Source organism: Dermacentor andersoni, chromosome 4 (assembly GCF_023375885.2).
Source record: "Dermacentor andersoni chromosome 4, qqDerAnde1_hic_scaffold, whole genome shotgun sequence".
Taxonomy (NCBI): domain Eukaryota; kingdom Metazoa; phylum Arthropoda; class Arachnida; order Ixodida; family Ixodidae; genus Dermacentor; species Dermacentor andersoni.
This window is the reverse complement of record NC_092817.1, coordinates 203,811,096-203,821,483: the sequence shown is the minus strand read 5'-3', so window position 1 is coordinate 203,821,483 and position 10,388 is coordinate 203,811,096. Positions and strand designations below refer to the sequence as shown.

Sequence of the window (10,388 nt, the reverse complement as noted above, 5' to 3'; positions counted from 1 at the left end):
GTCGACCCTTGCATTAAAATTGCGTTACATTGGAGTAAATATTGTAAACCTGCCTTATGATGTTCGCTATTTAATATGATAAGGGAACGACCGATGAGGATCGATAAGGGTTTATACTGGTCGGATCAGGTTCCATAACACTGACAATGACATCGGGCTGCGTGGAGATGAGTAAGCGGCACAATGCCTACGCCTACTTAGACGACTGTACCATGCAGAGGAGTTTCCACGTGAATTTTTCCCATCGAAGGCGTTCACCCCCGCGGTGTGCGCTGCTGCAGAGTACGATAGGAGGTGACCTCAGCAACTTAGAGGCTACTGGCATACAGCTGCCTGGTCCCTCTAAGAATATAGCCGTACTTTTAATTATCATGGCGAAGAAAGCGCGGAGAACGCCCTTGGATTGTTCGACTTGTCATCCCTTTGCCTGTTAAATGATACTTCTAAATGAACTTTACATGAAACCTTCTAAACCCTAGAAACAAATACTGGGAAGCATCGGTGCGCTCTAAATAGTTTATTGTGATACTTTTTTCTACGCACGGCATTCACTTTCCGTATACATGATTAAATGCGCATGACGTCGCGATACACTGGCTTAATCCGTTACTGCGATGGCTGCTGATGCCACGCGCGAGCGCAGTCAAAAGAAACGTGGCACTCATGTTTGCACGACTAAACACACAAACACCTGAGAGAGAGAAAGACACTAATGTCAGCTATTCACGCGACGGACAACATGTGTAAAGTTGGATCACGTGCCAGCGCGTCAAGGGCCTCGTTTTTCGCTGTACAGTACTGTGGCGCAATTTTGGTTCGTTGTGGTAAGTACTTTTACGCAGAAGACTCGTTCTTCGTTTCGATATTAAGCTTTTATACCCCGTATGTATACGGTGTATCTACATGCCAAATTGGGTGAAGTTCTAACGCGACAGCGTTAAGGGTCCCGTGTCGCAGGGAATCAGGTGTCGGTGTCTGCGTTGGCGTAGTTGTCCGCAAGCAAAAATTTCCGTATATATTTGGGTAGATGTATACGCCACACCCATAGAGAAAGAAAAAGACTAAGAGCGGACACTCGGAGAAATCTGGCTTCAGGAACTACGTCACGGCTACGCAACGAACTAATGCTCTCATCAAACGCCAGGGGACGCAGGCGTAAAAAAAGAAAATGTTGTAATGAATTCTGCTCAATCGCTTTACAAAATAATAATTATACACCCAAATTTGGCGTGTTTCTGATACATAAAAACAGAATTTATCGAAGACACATTCCGTGCTTTTTGTTCTTCATTCGTACTGCCATCAACACCAATCGTCCATCGAGAAGAAATCAACGACACCAGCGGCGTGCCAGCGGGAATGTCTCGTGAACGTCGGCTGCGGCGGTGTTCTTGTGTGTGAGAAAGGTGAGTCACGTTTTTAAGCGAAGCTTGGAGTAATTGACTCGTGAGCGCGACGAGGTTCGCTAAAGAAAGCAGTTTGCGGCTCTATATGAGGCGGCTAGACGCGAACAATGCGAAAAGCATGCCCCCTCAAGAAACGCGTAGCAAGAGGGCTGTACTAGCTGTACTTTCCTGCTATCCCCACCGAGAACGGCATAATCTTTGTTGGTTGCGTTCCGTGAAAATAATCAAACGACGCGAAGCTGCCATTAACTTGCACCTGTTCACGGCTGTGCACTGCACTGCGACTCGCAGCTTGTCAGACGCCATCGAGACGCTGCGTCTCGGTTTGCGAGGGTAAAGCCGTTCTTGCCTAGCGCTGTTTGCGATAACCGCGGTATCGGCGTTCCATTGAAATAGTTCGTGTTGGCGGATTAAAAATGATCTGATCGACAACGCTTAAGGTCAATATCATGAATTGCACATTTCAGGAAAATTTCGGTTTCGAGAAAATTGAATTCCTAAACCGCGTTTAAATGATCGCGTCACAGTTGACGGTCTTTTCGCTGGCCCGTTCTAGAGGCTGACGAACGCTGGGAAGAACATAAAAGACGCCACGCTGATTCAGACCAAAAACGGCGTTCCGGGGACGGGCGCTACCTAAATAAAGAAAGCAGGACGTTAGGCACGCTGCAGCCAAGTTTTACTTGCTCGTTTTCCTGATAGAGTAAGGGCTCCTGAATATTTTAACGATATTGCTTGCAAACAATGGCATGTGACATACACAGCGAGCATAGCTTATTGCGTTTGGTACTTTAGCGAGGTGCGTATCTACGGCGCACGGACGGACGCTGGTGTATGCGTCCGTGCGGATTGTTTATACAGAAAAGTAACGGTGGGAAAAAGTCACCAATGACTACTGCATGTACTTATTGCGGCGGCCGTGTTGGGAAGTACTGCGCATTCTAGTAATTTTCGGTTCCTTATCATTTTCTCGTGGCGAACACATTGCACAACGTATTGTCGCGTAGGCGTGGCGTGGCGCGCATTTGAACAAAGGCCTCGTATTTGGACGTTTCGAATGCATCGTTATCACGCTTATGTGAACTGCTATTTTGCCTACCAATGCACTCCTTACACTGAGTACGTACAGGGGTGTCCAAAACTTCACAGGCCGCGATGCCCTCCATGGGATTAAATAGGATGGCGGCCTGGGAACTTTTGAACACCCCTGTACGGGGTATTAACATTTATCCTTGTAAGTCCGGGTTATATGGGTCAGAGGTCAGGATGTGTCGGTGGTTTTATATTGTGCATCGGTTCGCTATTCATTCAAAGCGGTTTCCTGGTACAGTTATGACGTGTACATATGTTTTTGGTAATTAACGAAGCGTGCACTTATTGATATTTTCAGACCGTGCTGATGCCATGCCGTCCGGCAGTCCAAGCTACGGCAGCTACTGCTGTGTGTCGTGGTGCTTTGACAACGGCAGAACCCAGAAGAAGCCTATCTTGACTTGGAATAAAAACATTGCGGAAACTCTGTCTCTTTGATACATATGAGCGCTTGTACCAAAACACAGAAGACAAGCGCGATGGATAAAGCCGTAGTGAAATATGATTACCTCTATCTCCATCTGTTACAACTTAATAGAAATAAAAATTGCGTCACTACCTCAATTCACACCAAATATTGAACTAGACAAAAGAGTGAATCACTAAATCAAAGCGACAATTAAAAGCGTTGCCATTTGGGTGACGAAAAGCGGTCTGAAATGACAAGCTTCCGCTACAGCCCAACGTCGGTTACGAGGGGTAATCCAAATTTCGCGCCAGCGAAACCGAAACAGGAAGTGCAGGTCAGTTACTCTCATCAACCGCCAGGCGCGCTCGGGTCGATTGGGCCGCTGGGGGTGTATGGGAGTGTCCACTCTTAACTTTTTTTTCTTTCTCTATGCCACACCTTTCTATATGACACGCGGTATATACGAGCTATATTGCCACACCATTCGATCACTAAAGTTGCTCATACTCTGTCTTACATTCTTGACAAGTTTATTCCTCGGAATATTGAGAATGACAGTACACAAACAAATGTCGTGAAACAAAATACCAACAGCGCATGCCTTTTATGTCAAATCTTCTCAGTCTTAAATGTTGAAAGTGCGAAAGAGTAACCGAAACCTCAAGATGATGTATTTTTTCGGCGCGGCCGGGGCGCACTACCTCTGGGATCGCCCCACGCAAGAGGCCGCGTTTCTGCGAGAAAGCTCGCCCTCGTGCATAGCGTTCGCCGCCAGCGTTTCCCGGTGATCATTAGGGCTACATAAGGTGCAGTTGCCGGTAAGCGTGAGAAGCAGTCAGGGAACTTTGAAAGCTATCGCATTTCACTCTTATTAAATGCCATGCTTAAGTGTCCTCCAAGTTTCACAGCGAAGCTGTTTACCTCTGGACGTAGGCGCCGACTACGGGAAGGCCCCGGGGCTCGAGCCCCCTCCGGAGTTTCCAGCGGTGGGGGGGGGCTCCGCCTCCTTCGGCGATTCCGAAGCCTACACCCCCAACTCACTTAAAGTGTCATTGCCAGAGTTTTGTCACACACATCAATTGAGGATTCCTTTGAATTGCCTCAACCTTATCACTTAACATCTTCTTGTCGCTAATAGTTTACTGCATCATTGTTGGCGCGGAAGTGCACGGATCTTATTTCATACTTTGCTTTATTTCTGCAAATGCTGACAATAGGAGAACGAGAGCATTAGAAGCACCAACGGTGGCTGTCTGATCACTATTTTCTCACTTCAACATTGCTTTAAATTTCCACGGTAAACATCATCCACATACACAATACTGTTACGGTGAAGGGAAAGAAGGTGACATGAGCTGAGGAAGACGAAGACTGGCCGTTGCCTGAACGCCATATAGACCAGTTGTAAATATACATTATTTAAGACTCGCGGACCTGCTTTCTTCCTGCAACATTTCGGTGGAAGGTGCCGGGTATAATCACGGAACTTCGCAGCGGGCGTCATCTACCTGCCGCCACAATGGCAAATCAAACGATGCAAGCGGCAACGCCTCAGCAGCCCGTGTCAACGGTCATCCTCACTCATCAGCGGGATCCGGTGACATTTTGTGGCACGGACAAGGCCGACGTCGAGGACTCGCTTACGATGTACGAGCGAGTGTGCGACAACAGGTGGGATCCAACAAAGATGCTAGCAAACCTGATATTTTATCTGCGAGAAACTGCAAAGCAATGGTACGATACAGATGAAGCTGACCTAACGAGCTGGGATGTCTGCAAAGACAAAATGCGAGACCTGTTTGGCAGACCAGTCGGTCGTCAGCTGGCAGCAAAGAAAAAAAAAACTTGCGCGCCGCGCTCAGACGTCCGCAGGATCATATGTCGTGTGCATACAGGATGTGCTGGACCTCTGTCGCAAGGCTGATAACAACATGACCGAGGAAGACAAGATTGGTCACATACTAAAAGGTATTGCAGACGATGCCTTCAATTCCCTGATGTGTAAGGATTGTGCCACTGTGTATGCAATTATAAAGGAGTGCCGGCGCTTCAAACAAGCGAAGGGCCTTCGCGTCGCTCAAACTTTCGACAGATTGCCCAATACCGCCGCGAGATCTGCTTGCGAACACCCGCCGCGGTTCGTTCAGCCAACAGGACCGGAAGATATAACGCGCATCGTTCGCCGTGAGCTTGAGGCCATGGCCCCGGCTCCAGTTCGTTCCGACCATCGGGAAAGCGTGCACGCTATCTCCTTTATACAAGCGGTCGTTTGGGAGGAAATAGCAAGTTTGGGCATTCCACCTCTCTGCTCGGTCCGCCATAGAAATACCTACTAGGTTTCTCCGGCCGTTCACTCTCAGACGCAAAGCTTTCCGCCACTCCGTCGCAACCCAGCTGACTGGCGCACAGCGGGTGATAGACCCATATGTTTTAATTGTTCCGGCACTGGACACATCGCCCGTCATTACCGCAACCACTAGTCGTCGCCTCCTCGGTGTTCGTCTCCGAGTCACTACCGCCAAGTGCCAGACAATCGTACTTTCTCGCCCTATACGCCGACTAGGAACACCAACGCCGATAGTGCTCCAGCAAGACCCAGCCGCTCCCCGTCTCCGCAAGCTCGTAGGTCCCGTTCGCCTCTCGTTCACCGCTCTTCGTCCTAGGCGGTGCAGCTCCCAGAGGTGAAGCTGCAACTCAAACTAGGCCCACAAGTCATGTGTTGACCCTGCCTACACGTGGAAACCTACTGGACATTGAAGTTGATGGCGTTCTTGTTACATCTCTCGTTGACACAGGAGCGCAGCTTTCAGTCATGAGCGCTGCTCTCCGCCAAAGGCTCAAAAAGGCTCTGACGCCCGCCGTACTGTGCACTGTGCGAATCGCCGATGGGAGTACTTCACCTGTTCTTTGAATGTACAGAGCACGTGTGACCATTGGGAGCCATTATACCGTTGTTTTATTTATCGTCCTTGAGCACTTTCCGCACGACCTAATTCTCGGCTTCGACTTCCTATCGAAACACTCGGCCCAAATTGACTGCTCCGCAGGTATTATACAGTTGGATCTGCCGCTTCATGCCGACGCAACAACTTGTGCTTCACACTGCTTATGTTCTGCTGAGTTTGCAAGGCTGTCTCCACAGGCGGCTACATATGTCCTCCTGAAGCCCTCTCCTGCCGTACCTGATGGCGAGTACGTCGTGTCGCCGCTTACTGACGTGGATTTGCCGCGCAATATTGCCTTACCGAGCAGCTTGATCCGGATCCGCAAAAACTGCGCTCACGCGCCCATCCTCAATTTGGGATTTTCATCGCATGTGCTGCCACGCGATATCGCCATAGCGCATATCATTCCTTTGAAATAAGACTTCTTTGAGCTCTGAATCCTTCCTCAGTACCAACGGACCTTTGTCTCCCACTCCATCCTGCCCGACGCCTGCGGACTATGTAAGATGATTGCCCCTGACCTTCCTTCCGAGCAAACAACAACTCTTCGTCACCTCCTGTCATCTTTTAGGGACATCTTTGATTTGGACGACCGTCCACTGGGTCAGACATCTTTTGTCACGCATCGCATAAACACAAGTGACGCCAGCCCCATTTATAGGCGGCCATACCATGTCTCCGCAACAGAAGGGGCCATCATACAGAAAGAGGTAGATAGGATGATGGACAAGGACATCATTGAACCTTCCAGTAGCCCGTGGGCATCACCGGTTGTCTTAGTAAAGAAAAAAGACAACTCGTGGCGCTTCTGTGTTGACTACCGTCACCTCAACAGGATAACAAAGAAGGATGTTTATCCCTTGCTTCGCATTGATGACGCTCTTGACTGCTTTTACGGATCCCAACACTCTTCATCAATTGACCTCCGCTCCGGCTATTGGCAGATTAGCATCGATGAGACGGACGGCGAGAAAGCCGCCTTCGTCACACCAGACGGTCTGTACCAATTTAAAGTCATGCCCTTTGGATTATGCAATGCGCCAGGTACATTCAAGCGCATGATGGACTCTCTCTTGCGCGGCTTGAAGTGGTCTACGTGTATCTGTTACCTCGACGATGTGATTGTGTTTTCGCCGAACTTTGAAAGCCACCTGCGGCGCCTGAACGACCATACTCTCCGTGTTTCGCAGGGCTGGCCTTCAGCTAAACTCCTCCAAGTGCCATTTCGGTCGCCGTGAAATAAACATGCTCGGCCATCTCGTAAACGCCGCCAGAATCCAACCTGATCTACAAAAAGTTGATGCCATGCGAAATTTCCTATACCTTGTTCAACAAACGATGTCCATAGTTTTCTGGGCTTATGCTCTTACTTCCGGCGATTTGTGAAAAACTTTGCCGACCCTCTCACTGACCTTCTTAAGAAAGACGTCTCTTTCTCTTGGGGACCACTGCAGGAGAAAGCCATCTCTACCCTGATTGAGCGGCTTACAACTTCCCCGATTCTGTCACACTTTGACCCTTCTGCGCTCACTTAAGAACTGACGCGAGTGGTCATGGCACTGGCGCTGTCCTCGGTCAGCGTCAACAGGGCCAAGATTTTGTCATCGCTTACGCCAGCCGCCTGCTTTCCACGCCCGAGCGAAATTGCTCCATTACTGAGAGGGACTGTCTCGCGCTCGTATGGGCGGCCGCGAAATTTCGACCGTACCTTTTCGGTCGGCGCTTCGGCATCGTAACCGATCATCACGCCCTCTGCTGGCTCTCCTCTTTGCAGGACCCAACTGGACGACTTCCACGTTGAGCATTGCGTCTACAAGAATATACATTTTCTCTTATGCATAAAGACGCTGACTGCCTGTCCCGCAATCCCGTGGATCAACTGAACGATACCGATGCACACTCGTACAGCAGTATTCTGTCCCTCTCCTGTTTCCTTCATATTATCGACGAGCAACGCCAAGGTACTGCTCTTCTAACACTTATGGAACGCCTAAGCTTCTCGCCCAATGACCCATCCCTCCGGATGTTCACCTTGCGCGATGGAACTTTATACCATCGTAACGTTCGTCCTGATGGCCCGGAGCTCCTCCTACTCGTTCCCAAGCACCTTCGACTGGCCGTGGTCCAGCAACTTCACGACGCTCCTACTACTGGACATCTGGGCATCACTCGTACTTACTACCACCTGCGGCGCCGCTTCTTCTGGCCCGGCATTTATCGCTCTGCGCGCCGTTATGTCCCTTCTTGCGACCTGTGTCAGCGCCGGAAGAAGGCTGCTACGCCTCCCGCTGGTTTGCTTCAACCAATTGATATTCCTACAGAGCCCTTCTTCCGTGTGGGCCTCGAGCTCCTCGCCCCTTTCCAATTTCCATTAAAAGAAACAAATGGATTGCTGTAGCAACAAATTATGCCACGAGATACGCCTTCGCACGAGCGATGCCAACCAGCCGCGCTACAGAGGTCGCCGACTTCTTAATATACGACGTAATCCTGCACCACGGCGATCCTCGCCAGTTACTCACGGATCGCGGCCGCTACTTTCTATCGAAGGTCGTCGATGACCTGCTCCGCTCCTGTTCTACAGAACACCAGCTTGCTACCGCGTACCACCTAGTGACTCAACCGCACGCTAACTGAAATGCTGGCCATGTACGCTTCCGACGATCACCGTGACTGGGACGTCGCCTTACCACACATTACTTTCGCATACAACTCGTCGCCTCACGACACTGCCGGATTTTTACCATTTTACCTTTTGTATGGCCGCGATCCCACCTTGCCCTTTGACACGTTGCTACCTTCCGCAGTACAATCACCCAGCACTGGTTACGCTCGCGATGCTATTGCCCGCCCAGGCCCAAGAGGTCGCCCGTCATCGCCTCAGTCTCGCAAGCTTCTCAAAAGCGACTTTACGACCTTCGGCACAGAGACCACCATTTTTCAGCTGGTTCCCTTGTCCTTCTCTGGACGCTTTCACGTCGCGTCGGTTTGTCGGAAAAACTACTTTCCCGGTATTCTGGTCCATACCAGACTTACGTCTACTGTCCGACGTGACATACGAGATCGCCCCAGTCGGTCAGCCTTCAGTGCCTCCCAACGTCACAAGCGATGTTGTTCACGCCGCCAGGCTCAAGCCCTATGTCCCCCCATTAAGTGAGGCTCTGTAACTTTCACCGGGACGGAGCTAACTCCGCCGGGAGGGTGATGTTACGGTGAAGGGAAACAAGAAGATGACATTGACTAGAGGAAGACGAAGACTGGCCGTTGCCCCAACGCCATATACACCAGTTGTAAATATGCATTATCTTACACTCGTGGGTCTGCATTTCTCCTGCAACAATATATTTAAATATATACACAGGAAAAACTTTTAATTTTTAAACAAAAGGAGCTAACCAATTGACAATTACTTCTAAAGGTATGAATATCATATGCCTAGAGAATTAATGTGTTGTATGTTCACCTCATTTCAATATGATTTGCGTGCTTTTTGACCCCGAAAAAGACCTGTAGACTTTAGTGACCACTTCGGCAGAGTCTTTTGTCAGCGGCGTGTGAAATGCACATGAACGACATGGGTCTCAGTATCGCTCCTCTTTCCAATTTGCAAAGCTAACGACTCATTAAAAACACCTGTAATAGTTTACAAAATTTATTGTGGATGGAAACATCGTCACCTGCATGCAGACGTCATATATATATATATATATATACACATACATACAGGGTGTCATGATTAACTATCATGCACCAGGATTCTTTAAAAAGCACTGCGTTACTCGAAGAAAACCTATTTCATTTTGTTTCCACTACAGTGGAGTAGCTGCCAGTAACTTTTTTGTTAGTGAGATTTAATTAGGCAATTGTAATTATCTAACTCTAGACTTACTATTATAATTGTCAAAGTGTCAATGAGGCATTTGTAGGCAGAACCAAGGGACATCTAACTGCGCTATTTTCAGCGAAGTACTTATTGCGTACAATTTTTTCTGACTGATAAATAAACCATGCGAAATATGGTAAATACCACGTGACTGCGCTCCCAGCCGTATCATAAAGCAGCGCCCTCGAACAGGTTACTTCTGAATTAGCTAGAACGAAATAAAGGAAATAAAGAAAAAAATCCCCGCCCAAGCACTCCGTAGGTGGTTAACCAGCGAAGCTGAAACATGTGGCCCCAGTGTGTATCACCGGGTTAATCCCGACGGTTCTTTATACGACGGCTTGGTAGGCTGCCAGATACTCGGTGCGCAGTTGCTGCTTGCGCTGGGCTGCACGAGCCTGTTCTTGTGCCCGGACTGCAGCATGGGCACGGCGTAGATGAGCTCGTTCCAGATTCTCCTCGCCGGGTAGCTGATCGAAGGCTGCCTGTTCCTCCGGAGTACGTATGACGCGTGGCCTACCCATTTCGGAGCAGGAGAGAAAGTGCTGCACGCCCGCTCGGCTGCGACGGCGAGCAACGACGTCACTACTGGCGCAGCCAATCGCGTGCCTCTCTTTTTTTTTTCGTGAATTCGCATGGGTTGCGCTGGAGGA

The 10,388-nt window shown here is 49.3% G+C and overlaps 1 long non-coding RNA gene across 1 annotated transcript; it reads left to right on the top strand.

The window, feature by feature from the left end:
• Window positions 1–1,163: 1,163 nt before the first annotated feature.
• LOC140217196 (uncharacterized) lies at window positions 1,164–2,922 on the top strand. Its single transcript, XR_011893726.1, has 2 exons — window positions 1,164–1,406; window positions 2,797–2,922. It is a non-coding gene; the product is annotated as an uncharacterized lncRNA (long non-coding RNA).
• Window positions 2,923–10,388: the final 7,466 nt, after the last annotated feature.